General features: G+C 53.2%; 1 pseudogene; it reads left to right on the forward strand.

Annotated features, from left to right (window-relative positions):
- Window positions 1-1,809: 1,809 nt before the first annotated feature.
- The window catches only part of LOC119376320 (E3 ubiquitin-protein ligase SH3RF3-like), a 41,759-nt pseudogene continuing 21,595 nt past the window's right edge, over window positions 1,810-21,973 (forward strand).

The raw sequence follows: 21,973 nt of genomic DNA on the forward strand, positions 1-21,973 counted from the left end.
ACCGTTTGAGAGATTAGAAACCAGAGAGCCATCATCTTTGCGGACACGAGAAGCGATAACCACCCGAAGGACGAAACCAAAACTAGGCGCACCGCGCGCCCGCTTGGATGCGGAAGCGAAAGCCGGCGCTCCAGTTTAGAAAGAAAAAAGAAACGGGAGACATCGGCACATGAAAAAAATTCCACGTACAGTAAAAGCTCGTTAATTCGTATTTCTAGGGACCGGAAAAAATGTCCGAATTAACCGTATGTTCGAATTATCGAATGGTTGAAATAAACACAATAAATGCAAGAGTTTTTTCAACATAGTACCTTTACTTTACAAAGTAATCGCAGATGCGTGTCTGTTTTCGAGCAGAAATTCGCGTGGACACAATTTTTCTGAGCCCTTCAAGGTGCTCAGCAGCTCGCATGCTGTCTGCAGTGCCAAAACAAAATTCTTCAAGGACGACGAGGGCCTCCGCGACTTCCTTCACAGTGCGAGGGGGCCCGTGTGGCTCATGGTGTGGCTGCTCCTCTTCAGGCTCTTCGTTCTCGGATTCGTTGCCATGCATCCCTTCCTTGACGATTTGCTCATCAGTCAGACAGCCGGCAGTGGCAACGACATCATCAATGCCGATATAATCCTCTAGTGTCACTGCATCAGGCATAACGCTTCCGAAATCCTGCCCATCGTCGGCACCGTCGTCCGGCGACACTTCGGCATCACTGGAGTCGGGTACAACAAAGCCACTGTGCCTGAAACAGTTGGTAATGGTGTGTGCAGGCGCGTTCTGCCACACATACGCAAGAATGCTAACTGTGCTCAGGAGACTCGCGTCGTATTGTTTGCCGACGTCATGGCACAGGAGCAACTTCTTGTCGGCAGAGCCCATTTTTCAGGGCACGCAAAATTTCTACTTTGGTGGTGTAGTCCTTCGCCTCGTACTAGGGCCACTTCGCCGGCGTTGCCATCGGCACAAAAGTCAGCACAAAAGCACCAGCAATAATCAAGCTAAAGGAGCTGGACTGAATCGTTCCTTGATAAGACTACGTTCAACGATGCAGCACACCAACGGGAACAAAGCAATAAAATGGCACTGCCAACAACACACGCGAAGAAAAGGCGTTCAACCAGTCTCGAGTCAAGCCAAGTCGACAATTGATGTCCATGGCGATGCTGCGTTTGAGCTTCACTTCTGTTCCGAATTGTTCTTTTTTCGTTTTCGAGTCTCGCCAGCGGCCCGAAAGTCGCCGATTATCCGATTTGCGGTCAAGTCTGTCCGAAATAACGAGTGCCCAGTCTCATAGAGTGATGCGTATATTTACAGGGACCAGATGACGTGTCCGAATTAACCGATTTTCCTAATTAACGAGAGTCGAATTAATGAGCTTTCACTGTATCCCCAAAGTGTGGCATATGCCAGCATATGCCAAGCAAGAGGAATGATCGAAAGAGGCACGAATTTAAACATACAGGCGATGTCACACATGTACGGCAAAAACCCCTTGGTGCCTGTTAGGTGATGCCATGCATGCACGGCGTAAGCCCTCAAAGGGTTAAAGGTTTGTCGTTATTACTCGAAAAGTTTGGCTGAGCAGCGATGTCAGAATCCCCGATGAATTTACCAGGACGCTCAAGTTCGTGACATAAAACCAGCAACACAAATATGGGTCTATTTTGGAAAGTCAACTATCTGAAATACTTGAGAAGTGCTTGATATCACGAAAATGAGCAAGTGCTGTTGGATGTAGCATTTATGCAAATTGTGGGAGGGAGAGCGATGGCTGTGGACGGAGCTGAAATTTCTTTTCTTATGTGGTAAACGAGTATAAGTGCTCCCATACTTTTGTCTTCACGGTGTTGCTTCATGTTTTTCACAATGCAGCTGGCGAATCTCAATCAAGCACGACATCTCCCGCATCTTCTTCCCCGAGCCCTGGCACGCCGCCATCCACATCTCCTCCACTGCCAGCATGCCAGCCCCGAGAGAAGCGCCACTCACTCTCCGCCCTCAACCCGCCAGCCTCAAGCAATGGAAGCAACGTTAGTATACATGGCATTCATTTCATTTGTGGCGCTGCATGGGAATGTAAGATCTCGACCCAGGCTTGATTTCTCTCTCCTGAACACTTTGATTTCAGCTGTAAAGGAAAGACTGCAGGCATGACTGCAGTCTGTGACATGTAAGTGTGCAACCGATGCGTAAGACAGTGAGGATGCTTCCGCCCTTTTTTCTGTCTTCCTTCCTTTGTTTTACTGGGTGTGACATTGCCTATAAAATAGCGGTTACACTCATTCTTTAAAACAGAAATGTTGGGAAAATTTTTGCTAGCCTAGAGCTCTGTTTTACGTAGTTGCCACATGTATGGCTATGGTTTAGCAAGTTATAGCTGCAAGTTATAGCTGCTGTTCAAGTTCAGTTGGTAAGGCAATGCATGCGCAGTGCAGTAGGTACGGTTCCTGCCAACAACAGGTTGTCTTTTCAGCCATCTCCTCTTTTCTTGCAGTTTATATATTTAAATAGAACACTTAGTTTCTCATTCGTTAATATGGTGGCTTTGTGTATTGTTACAATTAAACAAAAGAGATGTGAGCCACTTGGTTTCCCTGATTCGCCTTGCTCGTTGCAAATTTCTTGTCATCTAATGACTGCACATCAGGGAAACGTTGTTGGTGCAGAACAATAGACTTTCCTTTTTGTCCTCTGTACCTTGTGCATGCTACGGGAAGCATTTACATGAGTCAAGGACTTATCCCACTTGCCTTCACATCTCCAGCCTCAGGCTCCCCATCGGCATTCGATGGAGGTGCTGAATACAGGCACTGAGGTCACGTCGCAGCCCAGCTCACCACCGCGTGGTCAGGCAGCCTCCCCGAGCAGGATTCCCACAGCATCGTCAAAGGTGAGATTGGTTGCATGCCACATTGCACTGTTTCGACTTGTCTGCCTTAGGAAAAAATGTGCACAGCTTGCACTAGTGGTGCACGGCTGGAACCAGGAGCGGAGCTAGTGTTTGTACTCCCTAGGAGAAAGCTGCCCTCTTAAGCCCGTGTACCTTGTGGTAGCCTCGATGCTCACCGGAGCCGAAGACTACCGCGGGTTCAGGCTTAGCGAGCCACAGGGCCGCGTCTACCGTCGCCTGCTTACGTTTAGCGCACCGCTCCGCACGCGCTCAGCTAGCAAGGCGTTGAGCGCCGCGCAGCATAAACACAGTGTTCGAGCTAACACACACACAAACACTTTATTTGCCTTCTGCGGCACCCCAACACACACACTGTACACGTCCGCTCCCGGGGCACGGGGAAGCAAAGGGCCTCCCGCGCGGACGATACACCAAGGGGTTCCGCGAAGCACGTCGCAGCTCGCAATGGCGAGCTTTGACACGCCGCTCGGGAAAAGGTCCCTCGCGGCTATGCTGCGCACCCTCGCGATGACCACTGGGCCTGGTCGCGAAGGTTAGGGCAATCTCCGTACGCATGGGCCTCCGGCAAGTGCGACACGGCGTGGTACGACCGCGCGCGAGCACTAGGCACCGCTCTTTGGCTTCACGTACGAACCGGAGCTAACACTGAGGTAAACACGCCTGCAAGGATGCCGAGGCACCCAGGCAGGCTACAGCCCAGCGATTCCCAAAGGGGACGTTGGACCGGAAGGAAAATGCGTGCTTACCCAGCGGCGTCCGGGGAGAGAGAGCGTTCCTCCCGGCCTGCCCGCGCGTCAGTCGCCGAATTTCGCGGCTCTCCCGACCGCGCGCAGCGCCACCACGAGTGTCGGCGCGTAGCGCAAAAATGGCGCCACTTGCCGTCGCAGGAGAACGGGAGAGGGAAAGGATTCGAAATGCCCGCGCAGTGGCTTCGGGCGCGCCTCGGATCCCCACATCCTCCTCTCCTTAAATCACCCTATACCGGTCTGCAAAGGCAGCCGGTCGTCGCCCATGCATGCAAAGGCGTTATGCAATGAGCAACAGCTAACCTCAGCCCAGGCCCACAACTGCTGCTAATTACTCTACAAATAAAAAATGAAAAAAAAAAGAAATAATAACACAATACACTTGAAATACACTATACTATACAATATGATGCTACGGAAGGGGGTAAAAGAAATTAAGGCGAGTGTTCGTGATGCTCACACGGGAGAGCGTCCACGGCGCGGAGGGGAGGCGGTGCGTAATGTTGCTGGCCAGAGTGCGAGGCAAGAGGCCTGTTTGATGTCCGCATGCCCGGAACGGGCTCACCTTCGTCTCGTCGATCTAGTCGACGACAGACCCGCGAGTCCGACGAACGCCGCTTCGGTGGTGGTTCGGAGGTCCCGAATTCCAGGCTGGATGACCAAAGACCGCGCTGGGACGGCCGGTCCTTCTGCTGTAATCCTGCAAGGCGTCCCGGCGTCGGCAGAGAGCCGGGCGCAGCTACCATGTCAGCTAGCCTCGCGCAGCAGCCGTGAGGCAGACGGCAGCTAGGCTTCTCGACGACAGCCGAGACAAGGACACAGCCGGGCGGTCCGCCTGACGTCAGCGGGTTCCCGAACACCTCCAGGGTCCACGGCGACAGGGTGAAGGTGGTTTCCTATGGTGTCGTCACCACGCCGCACACTTCCAGGGCACGCACAGATCCACCACGCACGTACACACACACGCACACACAGCTCCGAAGACGGGCCTCTCCCAACGCGCCACGCGATGGAAGGCGCGAAGCGTCCTTCGTCGTCCTCCCCCCGCGTAAGCACCAGTATGCACGACCCCTTCCGCCGGCGAAAGGAAAAAAAAACAGCGAAAAGCAAACAAAACAAAATGACACTCCATACGCGGAAAATACGAAAAAAGAAAAAACACATCAAGTATAAACATGAACACTCAAACACACAAAAATAGCAGCAAACTGGGCGGGGGCCGACTTCTTTGCGAGCACAGGCCGTAAAGAAGTTAGGCAACTGAGGCTAGATAGTAATGTGAGGGCCTTCGGTTGCGGAAATAAGTCCGCCGTCCGGCGCGAAATCACTAAGGTGACCGCTTCCTCAGATTATACCGGTGCGTGGTCCGAATGCGGTCCGCCGTCCCGGGTGTGCCCCGTTGCTTGCACGCAGTGCCACTGGGCGCTGGCGGGAGCTCGTCAGACCTCGACGCAAAGGCTTTCAGGTCTGCGATGTGGGCACGGCTGAGTTTTCCCAAAAGGGGATCTTTCAGCAAGTACGCGAGCGAGTCCAAGCTTTCTCCACTCGGTACGGACCAAGCCACTTAGGAGCGAGCGAGGCTGAGAACCCCTTGCTCGCGTCGCTAAGAGCGTGGTTGCGCTTCAGGACAAGATCACCTACCTTAAATGAAAGATGGCGATGTTTCCGGTCATACTGGGCCTTCTGTGCAGCCCTGGCCGCTGCCAAACTCTGCCTTGCTCTACGGAGAGCTCGACAAAGCCTGTCCCGAAGCTTTGATGCGTAAGCAGAACAGTCTGCTGGTGCTTCCTCGTCTCCGAGCTGGCATTGCATGACACTGGTCACCGGATTTGCCAACTCCCTTCCGAAGTTGAGGAAAGCAGGAGAGAAACCAGTAGAGCGACTCTCGGAGGTTCGGACTGCGAACGCGAGCTCACTCAAATGGTCTGCCCAGTCCTTTTGACTTTCGGCAAAGGCCGCCAACATCGGTTTGAGCGTACGATTGGTTCGCTCCGTCATATTGGACTGGGGATGGTAGGGCGAAGTGGTGCAGTGATTAATTCCTAGGGAACGGCACGTATCACCAAACACCCGAGCGGTGAAATACGACGCGTTGTCAGTAATCAGTCTTTCCGGAAAGCCGAACCGACAAAACACTTCCTGCAGCCTCTCAAGCACCGCTCGCGCTGTCACCTTCCGAAGCGGAAACAATTCCACCCACTTCGAAAAATGATCCACGACTACCATCAGATGTATGAACCCCTGCTTGCTTCTGGGGAACGGCCCCATTAGATCGCAGGTGGCTACTTGCCACGGACGCTCACTGACAATCGGTTTCATCAGGCCGGGCGGCTTGCCACCCCTTGATTTCACCGCTTGACAGACATGGCAGGAACGGCAATAGCGGAAAATGTCACGCTTCATGCCAAGCCAGGTCACAGTCTTGCTCAGTTTTGCAAAAACTTTGGAGCCACTCAGGTGACCGGCCATGGGTTCGTCGTGAGAGGATCGCAACAGTGCGGCTCTCAGACTTTTGGGCATAACCACCTTAAACGGGTCCACGGACTCCTCATCGGTGGCTATGTATTTCAGCAGGAGCCCGTCATGGTCCAGCAAGTATGTATCCGCGGGGGACCCAGCGACACACGCCGGTTCCCGTCCCCCTGCGCCAGCCGCACTACCAGCAGCGTCACGGCGCTCCGTCTCCCTGAGACCGTCGCTCAACTCGCGACAAAACGGATCATCTTGCTGGGCCTTCAGTAGCTCTTGTCTGCTGAAAGCGATTCCCATTCTCCCAAAGGGGAGCCTGGTATCGTTCCCACTCAGGACTGCAGCCATCGCTGCCGCTGGCGTCGGCGTCATGGGTTCGCTTTCATGTTGCTCACCCTCTCGCCCGCTTCGCGGCGCGCTGCTTGCCTGCTCGCGGAAGGGTTCGCTCGTCGGCGCACTCACCCTTCTCTCCGCTCGGCGGCTCGGCCGCCGTTTCGCCCCCGACGCTTGCTTGCGCAAAGGCACCGCTAGCGGGTTGTCGCACCGGGATCCAGGCTCCCGGTAGACACTGGGGCACGGGATAGCGCGTCAGCTACCACGTTAGTGCTCCCTTCCGATACTGCACTGAAAAGTCATAATGCTGTATTAAGAGAGCCCAGCGCGCCAGCCTGCCCGCAGGCTCACGGAGCCGCATCAGCCAGCTTAGCGCGCTGTGATCTGTTTGCACCACGAACTTCGTCCCATCCAGGTAGACATCAAACTTACGCAGTGCAAACACGATGGCGAGACACTCCCTCTCAGTCACGGAATAATTCTTCTCCGCGGGTATCAGCGAGCGGCTGGCAAAGGCCAGCGGCTGCAACACGCCATCGTATTCCTGTAGGAGAACTGCTCCTAATCCCAGATCACTCGCGTCAGTCTGGACAACAAACGGTCTGGTCAGGTCGGGGAGCTTGAGCTGCGCTGTCTCCGCAATGGCGCTAGACAGATGGCAAAACGCCTCTTGCTGCTCAGGTCCCCATCGCCACACCGCAGACTTACCCAAGAGCTTGGTCAAGGGCGCCTGCACTCGGGCACAGGACGGAATGAACGACCGGTAAAAGTTGGCCATTCCAAGAAAGCGGCGCAGGCCGCGTACGTCCTTGGGCGCGGGGAAATCGAGGATTGCTCGAAGTTCTCCCGGTCTGGCTCAATGGAGCCTTCGCCCAGCGTAAACCCAAGTAACTGAACTCGAGTCTGCGCTAATTGGGCTTTCGCGGGATTTAACGTCATCCCGGCAGCCCTCACCCTCCCGAGCACATCGGCAACATGGGCCAAGTGCTCTTCGAAGGTTTGTGAATAAATCACGATGTCGTCGAGGTAGCACATGCAGTATGACCACTTTGCTTCCCCGAGGACGTGGTCCATGAGCCTCTGAAAAGTCGCAGGGAGCATTACAAAGACCAAAGGGCATACGAGTGAACTCAAACAACCCTCTGTGGGAGGTGAACGCGGTCTTGCACCGGTCACGCTCATCCATTCGGACCTGTAGGTAACCTTTGGAGGCATCTAACGTGGTGAAGTACTGCGCAGTGCCGAGGTTTCCTACGATGGAGCTACAGTCGACGTCCGATTTCCCGGACGCCCGAAATTCCGGACATGCCTGATTTCCCTGACTCATCTGTGGCACCGTCAAGTTCCCCGTAGAGTCAATGTATTAAAAAGTCCGAAATTCCGGACGCTTATAACCTTCGCCATCCGATTTCCCGGACTTTTTACTGTTAACCGCCGACCCAAAGTCACCACCGACGCCGCCATTTTGGTTGTTTTCATTTTCATATCCTTGAACCCACCATACTCGCATCGCAGCACCGCCGCACCGCGGCTGCCGTAACCTCGAAACCGCACGAGTCAATCCGTTGCCAGCCGTAGCTTAGCCAAGCCAAACCTCACTGTGTTCGTTCACGTGTTGTTTTGTCAGCTGTGCCAGCTCTGCGGTCGTGTCTGCGGTTGATCGTTTGCTGCTGCGCGCTACCTTCAGTGATCACGTTTCCCGACCTTCAGCATCCACCGAGTTCATAGCTGTTTCGTGCTGCGCTTTTTGTCGAGCGGATTCGCCGTTTACAGCAATGGCACCGACTGCTCCTTCGTCTTCGTCCGCGCCTTCGAAGCGCACAAAACCACCTCGTAGTCTCACGATGACGAACTGCCATCCGCTGACGTTGCCTTCGACGATCTGCGCGCTGGCGGCGTGTTGATTCCAGCCGAGATAACCCTTGAGGGCTTCGCCGACGCTGACAAAGACCTCGAGCTATGTGCGGAGTTGACCGATGACGAAATCATTCATCAAGTTACGGAGGATTCCGATGACTCCGACACCGAGAACGAAGAGCCAGCTCCTACACAGCCAACGAGCTCGGAGTTGACGCGAGCACTGATGACACTGTCATTGGTGTACAGCGGCGACATGACGTTGACTGAATTGAGGCAGACATGATCGCGGGCAAGCGGACCGTGCAAAAGAAAATAAGCGACTTCTTTGCGCCCAAGTGCTGACTTATGAGGTAGTGCCGGCCACGTCGTATTTTTTTTATAAACGGCTCTTTTCAGAGCCACCTAAACGATGCATTGGCTGAATTGCTATGGGAATCTTGTATTCCGGCTGTGACCCTCTCCGTCAGCGAAAAATACCTACCAAAAAGGTGCGTTTTCACGTGCGTTCGTTTTTCCGGACTGCCCGATTTTCCGGACGTTTTCGCGGTCCCTTGAGGGTCCGGGAAATCGGACGTCGACTTAATCGTGGGGAGCGGATAGGCATCCTTACGAGTCACTCCGTTCAGACGGCGGTAGTCTACGCACAGGCGATGACTGCCATCTTTCTTAGGCACCAACACAATTGGAGACGCCCAGGCGCTGGACGAACGGCGAACAATGCCAGCTGAAAGCATATCGTCGAGCAAGCCGTCAATAACCTGCCTCTTGGCCAGGCTGACGGGCCTGGGGTTACACTTCAAAGGAAGCGCGTCGCCAGTTTCGATCGCATGGCTCACCAACTCAGTACAGCCCGGCTGATCGGTGAAGAGCTCGTCGTACTCGCGTAACAGTGCCGACAAACGAGCCTTCTGTGTATCATCCAAATGAGTCGCACAGGCGGTCAAAGGATGCGGAGCCTCTGCGTGTCGTGCCGCTCGATCCCGATGGGGATTTTGAGCCGACGAGCGCATAGCGCAGGGGCCTGCCCCCGAACTTTGCACGCGACACGGTTCCGACGCATCTACTGCACAGGCAGTTGTATACGCCGGCGGGCTGATGAACGGCTTGAGCTGGGAAAAAGGTCCGTCGCGATAGCCTCCATTCGCAATGTCCACAACGATACCGGTTTTTAGGAGAAAGTCCCGACCGAGAATCACAGGAACACTGAGCCCTGGAAGATGAACGAAACGCGTGCGTCTCCTTCGATCTCCCCATGTGACAGTCAACCTTGCGGCGCCAGCCGACTGGGGCCAACGCCTTTCGCGAGGGTGAATGTCGTTCGGCTGTCCCGCAAGCGCACCGAGTGCTTCCGCAAGCGGGACAAAACCTGTTCGCCAAACAACGAAGCGCTCGCGCCCGTGTCTAGCAACGCCGAAAATTCGCGGCCGGCAATAATGACTGAAATAAACGGCGCGTGCGCACCAGCAAGACTGCTTGCCCGGTACGCGGAGGGGAGAAGCAAGGGTTCGGCCGCTCGTGCCTTCACGAACGACCCGCGCCCCCGTTTCCCTGCCTCACAGGAGGCCTAGATACGGGACACTCCCTCGCTATGTGCCCCTCGCTCGCGGCAGCGGAAGCAGCGCATTCCGTCTCGGGAAAGGGAAGATGCGCCGTCGCGGCCCCTCTCCCGAGGAGGAGCAGCCTCTAGCGGCAGGGGTCGGTTCGCCTGTTGATCAAAGGATCTGTTATGACGAGTGTCACCCTCATCGATGCGCTGGGTCGGATAGCGTCCCTGCTCGCGCGCGTCGAGTTGCGGTGCACCACAGGCTGCTGCGCGCCTCGCGTACGCGTAGGGATCTAGAGCGCGATCGCTCAGCTCCCAACTGTGCCCGCTTCTAGCGGGAGCCGCAAAGGCAGCTCCGGCGGGCTGTTGCCGTTGGGGAGAGGGCACGGCCCCTCCCCACGCGCAGCGCGGTTCAAGGGCCACGCTGGCTGGCGGTGGCGGGCGATAGGCGCGCGCGGCGAGAATGTCGCCTTGAATGCGCTTCGCCTCGGCGGCCAATTCCTCTAAATCTCGGAAGCGGCTGCCGCGCAGGTAGGCCGAAAAGGTCAGATGCGCCTGCCTGATCACCCGTTCGACGCGTTCCTCGTTCGAAGCTCTGGGCTCAGCGATAGAGAAAAGGTCTTCCATCGCGCGTACGTACTCCTGAAGCGACTCATCAGGAGCTTGCGTGCGGAGCTCGAGCTCGCGCCGCATCCTACTCTCGTAGTCAGCGGGTAAGAATTCGCGCAGGAAGGCCGCGCGGAACTCATCGAGGGTTGCTGCTCGGTGGGCTTGAAAGCCGATACCACCTAGCCGCCGTGTCAGTCAGTGCAGCTGGGACAACGCGTCCGAGCACCTCCTGATCGTCCAGACCCGTGGCTCTCTGGTAACGTGTGAGGGAGTCCAGGTAATCGCGTGCACTTTGCAGATCACCGTACCCGCTGTAGGTCGGAACGGCCAACATGACAGTGGGATGAGTGCGTTTCGGAACAGCCGAAAGCGTTTGGACTGCCCCTGTGAGCGCCTGTATCATTTGGGCGGCATTTTGCAGCAGCGTCTGTGCACCTGCTTCAAAGGAAGCTGTCGGTGCGTTAACGGCGCGTTCGAGCGGTGGGAACTGTCTCCGAGCTCGATAAGGTGCGCGGCTTCAAAAGGGATACCGGCCGGCGTCGCGCCACTCTCGGGGAGCGCCTGTCATTGTTCACAGCCGCCGCTTGGGGCAGCCTATCGTGAAATGGCTAAGCCGCTTGCGGCTAGCGGTACAGACGCGCGCTCGAAGTGAGCTTGGCTGCTTGCTTGCATAGCAGCCAGCGGGCAAAAGTCGGTGACGGCTGAGGCCGCGTTTCCGACCTGCGCTCCGTAAGCTCCGTTGGGAGCCGATTGGGAGCGATGTGACATGGAACTGCCGTGCATTCCAAAGGGAGCAGTAGCGGTCCACTTTGCCCGTGTGCACTGTTCGGGTTGGGCAATGGCCCCGTTCTCACAACACGCTACATCTCCACTGGGAGCTGGTACATAGCGCCTCGCGTCATCCCCACTGGGGGTTGTGACAGGGGAGGGTGCTGGATTCTGCCCGAAGGGGGCACTGGCCCTGTTCTCGAGCAAAGCGGTATCTGCTAAAAACGACAGCGGACAAAACTCACGCCTAGCAGACATAACGCGGGTAACACGGCGAGCCTGATACGCAAAGGCGTGCTGACTCGACTAAGTCTAATCAAAGGCTTAATGAGCTTTTGATATCGCGTTGGGCGCCAGTGTGGTAGCCTCGATGCTCACCGGAGCCGAAGACTACCGCGGGTTCAGGCTTAGCGAGCCACAGGGCCGCGTCTACCGTCGCCTGCTTACGTTTAGCGCACCGCTCCGCACGCGCTCAGCTAGCAAAGGCGTTGAGCGCCGCGCAGCATAAACACAGTGTTCGAGCTAACACACACACAAACACTTTATTTGCCTTCTGCGGCACCCCAACACACACACTGTACACGTCCGCTCCCGGGGCACGGGGAAGCAAAGGGCCTCCCGCGCGGACGATACACCAAGGGGTTCCGCGAAGCACGTCGCAGCTCGCAATGGCGAGCTTTGACACGCCGCTCGGGAAAAGGTCCCTCGCGGCTATGCTGCGCACCCTCGCGATGACCACTGGGCCTGGTCGCGAAGGTTAGGGCAATCTCCGTACGCGTGGGCCTCCGGCAAGTGCGACTCGGCGTGGTACGACCGCGCGCGAGCACTAGCACCGCTCTTTGGCTTCACGTACGAACCGGAGCTAACACTGAGGTAAACACGCCTGCAAGGATGCCGAGGCACCCAGGCAGGCTACAGCCCAGCGATTCCCAAAGGGGACGTTGGACCGGAAGGAAAATGCGTGCTTACCCAGCGGCGTCCGGGGAGAGAGAGCGTTCCTCCCGGCCTGCCCGCGCGTCAGTCGCCGAATTTCGCGGCTCTCCCGACCGCGCGCAGCGCCACCACGAGTGTCGGCGCGTAGCGCAAAATGGCGCCACTTGCCGTCGCAGGAGAACGGGAGAGGGAAAGGATTCGAAATGCCCGCGCAGTGGCTTCGGGCGCGCCTCGGATCCCCACAACCTGGCCCGCTTAAACAACATTGGTTTGGCGGGAACATGTCACATGACTAGTGTTAGTACGTGATTTTGGCGGGAACATGTCACGTGACTAGATTCCTTGAGAGTTATTGCATTCCACACCGGACAAATTGGCGCTCATGTTCTCGGAGCGAAGCAGAAGATGAAGAGGACGAAGTGAGCGTGGCCTGGTTCATAGTGATAATTTTTGTTTCCCGAGCTTAAACAGCTCTGCTGTTAAAAATGTTGTGCTTGGAAAAGCTGCATAAATGTAGGATGGGAGAGAGTGCTGTGATGGAGGGGTTAAGAAGATGGATGCTTATAATCATTGTAATCTTGTTTCATTTTGCATGTGTTGACATGTGGCATGTGATCATGCGTCACCACGCTCAGAAATGACCATTCGTATGTACAGTACTTACAAATTGAAATGCAGCATCATTTTTTTTAGTGTAACGACTTCTATGAGCAATTTGCCCGTGATAGCCGTGTCATATTGCTGCAAATCTGGCCGCTAAAGGTAATGTTGGCTCTGGTGTATGTGTTTGAGCCAAAATTACGCCGACATGACACGAATTGTAGATGCTGGAAATGAAAGTTCGTGCATTCCTTAGCCCTAATTTTTTGCGTTTCAGTCCATGGGTGCTGTAGTACCATAGAGCAAGTTTATGCTCTGCCTATGCAGCCACTGTAAACCTTATCAGACCAGAACATCTGTTACTTTGTCACACATGTTGCTTTGTCTAGTGAACCATATGGCAGTCTCCCAAGAGAGGGCGAGGCAGTGAAATGGGATGTGCTGTGGTGTCTGTCGCTTATTTGTTTGTTTGACCAGAGTGTCTCCTGGATTTATCTAACGCAGCCGGCCCCTGTGACATCCCAAGGCTCTTCAGGTGAGCCGTCGTCTGCACGGGTGGTGCGTCGACACAGTGGGCGCAAAGAACGAGATGCATCTTCCCTGAATCCACCAGGATTACCCTTGCCTCCACCGGAGCAGCCAGCAACCCTGCTAGCACCTTTGACTCAGCAGCAGCAGCCATTGCAGCCAGCACAACATGCCACCATTGCATCATTGTAAGACCGGCGACTTTTCCTTTTGGCATGACTTTTTTTGCAGTGGTTGATGTGTCTGCGTCAGTCAGCCTTTTTTGATCAGTTTAAGTCTGTCTGTGCTTGTGTGTGCTGCATATTTGTGCATTCTTTATGCTCAAAGGAAGCCGTGTGCATAACCTCTTAGTACTGTAGTTACTTTTCATTGAGCATTTTAAAAATAATGTAGCAGATGTAGAATGAGAAATGCTGGTTAAAACACTCGGTGAAGTTCAAAATGGATGTTGTTGGTTTAATTCCAAGTAGTGTCAGCAGATTTGACTCCTTACTAGCTCCTTACTGGCTCCTTACTGGTTTTAAGTCGCAACATAAAGATACTCTCCATATTCCCCCCAAACTCCTAAAAGTGTATATCTGGGTCAGCAGATAATGCAACTTTTTTCTGTGGCTTGTCACCAGAGCTCTGGCAAAAAAGGTCCTAGTGTTACTATCATATTTACCATTACCAGCTCGCTTCTTTAGTTATGCGTGTCGTCACGCTTCACTTGTTTGTACGTTGGCCTAGATAAGCATTCAGTCTAATGTGAGGTAGAACAACAGAAATGAGATGGCCCTGCTTTTCTGGTTGCTTGCACTCTGTGACCTCCAGTTTCTGGTCTCGTCTCTGTGTGTTAACAATAGCATGAGCAGCTCTGCGGTAGTACAGTCTAATCTCGATAGAACAAGCGCAGATACAATGAACTACATTTGAATATTTTCTTTCTAGTATCAGTGCGTAATAAGTGTGCTTATTACAGTGTTTATACGTAGTAACTAGCTTTAAGGTGACACTGGACACACAAGAACACAGGATATCATGGTAATCCAACCGACTCTCGTAATTTCCTGAAAATGAAATGGTCAAAAGTATGTCATATTCAGTCACAGAAAAGCGTCCTTCATTACAAACATGCCATCATGAAACATTGATGCAAGCCTGCCTTGAAGACGTGCAGTCCCTCTCCCTCTCTTTTTGGTGAGAGCCTACTATTGGGTGTTCACTAGAGCTGTGCGAGTAGCAAAATTTTGAGTGCAAAGCGAAGTAGAATATTATAATGTGAGTGCGAATTGAATCAAATATTTTTCGAATAGTTGTCAAATGTTTGTCAAATATTTTTTAAATATTTTGAAACGAAATTACAGAAAAAATATTGCAGAGGATCTCTAAGCACATTCTTATAAAATAGCAACATGAAAACGTTTCTTTTGGCTAGGTTGGTGAAGCACTGGAGGGGTAGTGTTTCCTAGTTGTCATATCAAGTATGAGGCAAGGCCGTATTTATTTACATGATTTGGTGCAACCAATGTGGTGTTGACAACAACACTTAACATGCAAAAGGAAAAGACACTACTTCCTCAACCTCTCCTCTTCCTTCAACTTCTGTTTAGGCCAAACTAATGTGGTAGACAAGGGCGCACTCCCCGGAGTTCCTAATTTGCCCCATAGACGTCAATGTATAAGAGCATCTGAAATTTCGGACGCAGAAATGCTTCGGCGTCCGTTTTTTCGTACTTTCTGCCCAAATTTCAGGTCCGAAACAGCATTAATTAAAGCCCTCACTTCTGCCGCGTCTATCATCCCGTAGGTTCGAACTAGCGCTTTCGTGAGCCAATCCAGTTGCGGCCGTAGCAGAGGCCGACAGGCAGCTTTAATGCAATGCCCAAGTGTGATGGGGTGAAGCATATCGAAAATCTGAAGGGGCCACTGTCATGGCGCAGTGCGGCGATGTCTTTATGGATAAGCACCGGAAATGCACGGAGGAGGTGTGATGGTGACAGGTGGCAAACGTGCACAAATTTTATGATAACCATCTTAGCTAACTGCTCAGTAGTGCATGTGCCCTAGTGCAGTGGTTGCATAGGCGTGTGCACGGGGGGGGGTCTGGTATGAACCTTCGCCCCCTCCACCCCCAGGAGCACAGAAATTTTTCGGGGGGCCACCTACTTGATCTCAAGTGGGGGTCGGGCAGGCAAACATGATCGAGTGTCATTTTGAGCTCTGTATGCCATGGAAAAAAAAATCCCGCCCCCCCTGTCTACGCCACTGCCCACCCCTGAAGGGGAACCCTGCCCTGCGCATGCCGCACCACTGTTTATGCTGCCTCTTTGTGCGAAACGGCCAAGTGCACCGTACAGGCGTGTTGCCTTCACGAACGAATGTAGCTTGCCATCGCCGCGCCCAGTGCGGTCAGGAATGGAGTGGACATCACGAACACTTTCGTGACAAACATGTTCGTATGGTACAGCAAGCGCCCCGGTAGTGACGCTGTCAGATTAGTTGGCGATGTGCTGCACACGACTAGAAATGATCGACTTCACGCAGCAGCAAATGTTGCGTATCGGTGGAGATTCGGCCAATTCGGCAATGCGTGTGTGCATCGTTTATGTGTGCACACGCATCGGGGAAGGCCGGACGAGTTGTCCACTCTTCCGCCTCAGTATTTGCATTCCACGTCGTTTCCGAATGCTCCGTGCAAGAGAGCCGTAATCTATTTTGCGCTTTGCTGGTATCAGCTGCAGTCATCACGAGATGCAAATTTCCACTTGGCGGTTGGCATGTAGTTAAGCGGGGTTCGTGGCAGGTGCCGAACGTATTTACGAGAGCCCGGGCGCGCACCAATATGTCTGATAAGTGTACTGGGAAGCATTAAAGCTATTTTGGACGTGGCCGGGGCGATTTGACCGTTTGAGCGGAATAAAATAGCATGAATTAGTTTTTTCGGATGATTTTGCGGTACCTAGAGAGTATGAAAAATCGGACAATGACTATTTATCTTCCAGAAGTTCGAATATTCGCACACCCCTAGTGTTCACACAAAACATCTACTGTCGAGCCTGTTTATAACAAACTCGAAAGTGCCACGAAAACTGGTCGTTATACAGCATAGACCGCTTATAACGTAAGTCGCCAGAGTCGCGAATATCCCCACACTATAAGCGGTTCCGCACTATAACCAAAACAACATTTTGAAAGGTTGCACGTATGCAAAACATGACCAACAGGCAGGCGCGCGATCCGGACTATCGAGGCATGCGACTGGGATGAAAGTTGGGATCCTACATTTCAAAATGTTGAACGGTTAGCATCCGCGGACCTGCGGTGCCGACATAACGTACGCGGAAAAAAATGCGCCATAACAGGAAGTCGCCGCGGTAACACACTGTGCGTGCGCGCTGTCGAAAACAATGGCAACCACGAACCACCACTCGAGTGTTTCACACGCCTGCGTTTTCGTTAAAAGATGTAAGTCACCCCTTCTAAATGCAACAACTGCAAAATGTTTCATTGACTCGGCACCAAACCGCAACTTCTGTAGTCCGTGGCCGCTGATATACAGTCGACTCTCGTTAATACGAAGTTCACGGGGACCGCGAAACACTTTGAATTAAGCGGAATTCTAATTAACCACAATGAACAAAAAATACATTTATTTCAAAGCAGTTTATGAGAAAAAATCTGTGATTGCCGTTTGCTTCTGTTTGCTGAATCTTGCAGCAGAAAGCAAGTCCTGCAGGCTGTATATGTGCCCGAGTGCTTCCTCGGCGTTGCTCTCAGCAGTGAAAAACCGCTGCGCGAGGGCAAGGCCTGCGGCTACATCAGCAGCCCGCGGTAGTGGCTCACTTGCGGCGGCGTCGTCGTCAACCTCAGTTTCGTGACTAGGCTCGCTGGGCCGAACCATCTCCACGATCTCAGCGTCCGACAGTGCACCGCACGTTTCTACCGAACTGTCAGTGGCAACGTACTCCTCGAAAGGGACGTCGCCGAGAGCTGGCAGGAGACCGTCGACGTCAAGCTCACTTGTGTCTTCTTCCCCCACTGTACAAGACGCGTCATCATCTGCACCACTTGGAATGAAGCCGCACGCCCCTAAAGCAGTTTGCAATGGTTTCATCCTTTACGCGACCCCACGCTCGCGCCAGCATATGGATAGCACTGAGAAGGCTCACCTCATACTGACTTGCATTGTCCATACACAACAGCATCCGCTCAAGAAGATGCTTCCTGTACAGTACTTTCACGTTTTTGATGATCCCCTGGTCCAGTGGTTGTAACACCGATGTAGTGTTCGCTGGCAGGTAGGCGACACGTATTGCACTCAAGGGCGGCACATTCATGTGTGCACTGCATCGATCCACAAGGAGCAATACATTGCGTTTAGATAACGCGAACTTGCGATCCAATTTTGTCAGCCAATCCTTGAATAGGTCTGCGGTCATCCACGCTTTCCTGTTAGACGCGTAGTCGACAGGCAGCGTTTTCACACCCTTGAAACATCTAGGCTTAGCAGCTTTGCCTATCACGAGCAGGAGACATCGCTCAGTGCCCGTCATGTTCGCCGCTATCAGCACCGACACTCTTTCTTTGCTACGCTTCCCTCCAGCACAGTCATCGTCCTTAAAGGTCAGCGTCTTCTCGGGCAACATTCTGTAAAAAAGTGCTGTCTCGTCGGCATTGAAGATATCTTCCGGCCGATATTCTCCCAAGTATTTGCGAAGCTGATTTTCCCTCCACGTAGCACATGTTGCAGCGTTGACGGCAGCCCTTTCCCCGTTCACGCTTTTAAACACCATGCCGTGGCGTTGCTTGAACCGTGTGAGCCACCCATCGGACGAAGCAAAGTTCTCGATGCCTAGCATAATCGCAAGCGATGACGCTTTCGCTGCAACGATATCGCCGCTGAGAGGAAGTCTGTTGCTTCGAGCCTCCCGAATCCAGATGAGCAGCGCTTGCTCTAACTCCGGGTGGGCGCCGGTACGCATTCTCTTGCGAGACATCTTGAACTGGTCATTTTCGAATGCGTCCAGTACCGAGCGCTTGTTCTTGTTCTTCAGGATGTTAGACAGGGTATTAGGCTTGATGCCGTATTTCCGCGCAATATCTTGCTTGGCAGTGCCTCCTTGTTCAACTTCTTTCAAAATTTTGACTTTCGTCGCCAAGTCAAGCGTCCGATAAGGCCCGTGAGTTGCCATAGTAAATGCACGTGAGGCTTCGTTACGTGGAAACGCTGAGTCCGCACACGACCGTAACGAGATCAACAATGAGGCCCTGAACCGGAACCGCCGGAGCAGCCGCTTCGTGATCTGGGGCGCTGCATGCAACTGCGATGCCATCAGCTGACGCTTTGAGCTGCGGCGCTGTGGTCAACTGCAATGCCCTTGGGTGCCGGTCGCACACGCATTGTTGTTTAGCACTTCAAAAATAGGAAATTTAACAAACATTACGATTTCCTCCGGGAATTCGATTGAAAATAAATTCGAATTAACCGAAATTTCAGACCTCTAGCTTCCAATTACCGAGAATTTCTTCCTGTTGAACTGCATGCAAAACTGACGGGACCCCCACTCCACTTCCAATTAACCGATAATTCCAATTAAGCGACTTCGAATTATCGGGAGTCGACTGTAGTAGCTAGCGCTTGTTAGGCCTAGCGTGCGCGTTGCAACTTTGCCTGCCGTCGCGAGAAGCTTGCCCTTGACAACACGAAGATCGGGAGTAGAAGAGATCACACTCGCGAGCTAAACCGAGGGCATCACGCGTGAAACGCACTTTCGGTTCACGGTCGGGAGAACAGCCGCGGCAACTATCCTGAAAAACTATTCCAAGCTTGTAAGTACGCCTGTTGGTGGCAAAGGCAAAAGGTCAATCGGGTTTCAAAGCATTGTTACTTGTGGGGGAATCGAGGTCGCATGCGCAATATCTGCGCTCTACGACGAAGCAACTATTTTCCCGACGGAGACAAACAGCCGTAACGCGCTCTTGATGCGGACGCGGGCGCCTGTTCGTAGCGAAGCGCGCATGTCAAGCAGAGGAAGGGGGCAAAGGCTCCTCTGTCGGCCACGCAACCGCTCGCCCTCCTCACACCACGCACCCGCGCCGGGCTGCTGCGCCCCTCCGCAATCCCTTTTTTTTTCTCCCCACTCCTTGTTCTTTTGTTCCGCATCCCCTCCTCCTTTGTAAGGCCGTTGCTGCTCTGTCCCCCGCCGGCGCATCTCCGCTGAGAAGCGCGCTCGCTCCCTCGCATCTCTGAGAACGTTCCGGCAGCCGCATTATAACTGGTCTTTCATCTCGGGGTACTGCACAATAAGCGGTATGCGTATACATGGAGTTCTAGGGGAGGGTAAATGGGAGTCAGAAAAAACCGCATTATAGCCGGTACTGCACTCTAAGCGGTTACGTTATAAGTGGTCTGAGCTGTATCAGTAGTTCGTTGTAAATGGACTCGCCCTCAAAAACATGCACTTAGCGACCATGCCGCTTTTTTTTTCTGCACATTTTTATTGAAAAGTGCTAACAACTCCTCCGGTGAGAAGTTAGGCCTTTTCGCGTTGTGAAGAACTAACACCGTTTCACTGAACAGCGGTATTGCCACGTGGAGCTGATCATCCCTGGCTAGTTGTGTGCAGCGCGTCGCCTACTCGGCTCACGGCATCACTGCCGGGCCTCTTGCATTTGTGCGCTTTTGAGCGCGCTTCACTTCAGACCCGGCGCGGGTGCGGTGAGCGGCCTGTTCGTTCAACATGTCGAAGACAAGCATTTTGCAAGCAACGCGCACTGTACGTCTCCGCAATGCTCTGACGGTCCTGCACGACAGACACGGTGCGCTTGGGTTGCCGCCTAATAAAACACGCTGTATACGCTCGCTGTAAGTGCATCGGCGTTTTTCGGTGCCCATGCCGCTCAACACCAGCGAGCTAGTTTCGTTTATACGAAGTGACGCGCGCTTTATCTCGCACGGCGCGGCGGTGGCAAACTTGCTAACGGCAATGACATCGCGCGCTTGTACTGCTTGTACCGCGGTCACTCCTAACAGTTTACGCCGCACGTGCAGCCGAGCCGATAGCTGCAGATGACTGTGATAAGGTTGTCGGCGATAAATCATAATGGCACGTTCATCGCTGGCCGCCACATCGCCCTCGCTCTCTTCTGATGCTTATCCGTGAAGGAATCGCCGCAGTCGCGCGGAAGTCGTAATCATTGATCGGCCGGTCTCTGCCGTTACTGAAAAGACAAAAGACATTCTGCGGCACATTGTGACGTCGACGCAGTGAAACATTTAAGCGCCGAAAAGTTATCGCGGTCATCGCTTATTGCATTTTATGGCTTCCTGCGTTCCAAGGCATAGGTTCATTGTAGGCGGTCCTAGCTGCAGAGAAAGGCGCCAGGAAAGGTTGCCATGCTAAAGCTGGACGCAAGGCTTCATGCTGACTCCTATTTCTGTCTTTCTTTCTTTCTTTTTTTATTCCCCACTGCCATTCTGCCACTGAAGAAACGACTGGAAAGTGAGCGACCTCGCTCGTAGTGTCCAAAAGCAGCGCGTGCGGTGCTCGCCGATCTCGGGTGTCTTTATCACGAGTAAACTGCACCGGCGCACGCGCGAGTGCTCTCATGCTTTAGAAGGCCTGCTTTAACTTTTTTTTCGCTTTGTATACGGCATATTTTTACCACGACTGTGCCTGAAGTGTTCGTTGTAAAAGTAGGAGGCTTTGAAAAATGTTCGCTATATGTGGACGCAATTAAATGGGTAGCATAGAAAAATCATAAGCGCACCGAAATATGGTTGTTATAACCGATAGATCGTTATATCTGGGATCGTTATAAGTGGGTTCGACTGTATCTCATACTGCTTTGATTTAATAGGGTTCCTATACTTCTCTCATCCGCCAACATTCTTTTCTTGCAGTTATGTGGCCCTGTACAGCTACAAACCACAAAAGGAGGACGAACTGGAACTACGCAAGAACGAGCTTTATTCAGTGACAGAGAAGTGCCAGGATGGCTGGTTCAAGGGCACCTCACTGCGCACGGGCCTCTCGGGAGTTTTTCCCGGGAACTACGTTCAGCCGACCAAGTAAGGCGTCCTGCAGTGTCGTTAATTCTAGTGATGCTAGCGGTGTGGTTATACAGTAAAAGCTCATTAATTCGAATTCCACGGGGACGTTGAGCAATATCGAATTAAACAAAATTCGAAATAATGAAAGTGAGCAAAAATGGGTGGATTTCAGGGGTGGGGGCACGAAAAATATTTATTGGCCAAAAAAGTCGGTAATGACCATCTGCTTCTTTTCTCTGAATGTCAGAGCTGCGGCTCTCTGTTCCAGCGTGCGAACGCGGCGCAGGGAATCCTCTTCACCCTCTTCAAAGCTGAAGAAGAGATGCGTCACATTAAGTGCCTCCATCACCTCAGAAGCTGACTGGCGCACAGGCGCTTCGTCATCTTAGTCTTCCTCACCTTCTGGCTCTTCAGCAACAGGCTGCGCACTGGCTGCTCGAACGATAATGTCCTCATCAGTCAGGGCACCACACACCGATGCACAGGTGTCAACTTCAACGTAATCGGCAAAACTTATGCCCTGAAGAGTGCCGCGCAATGCCACTAGCATGAGCTCCTCAGCCCTGTCCACCCCGACGTCACAACTATCCTGCGCACTTCCAGCTGCAAATCCACTGTGGCGGAAACAGTTTGCTATTGTGGT

The sequence above is a fragment of the Rhipicephalus sanguineus genome, unplaced genomic scaffold (assembly GCF_013339695.2).
Source record: "Rhipicephalus sanguineus isolate Rsan-2018 unplaced genomic scaffold, BIME_Rsan_1.4 Seq11740, whole genome shotgun sequence".
In the NCBI taxonomy this organism is placed as follows: domain Eukaryota; kingdom Metazoa; phylum Arthropoda; class Arachnida; order Ixodida; family Ixodidae; genus Rhipicephalus; species Rhipicephalus sanguineus.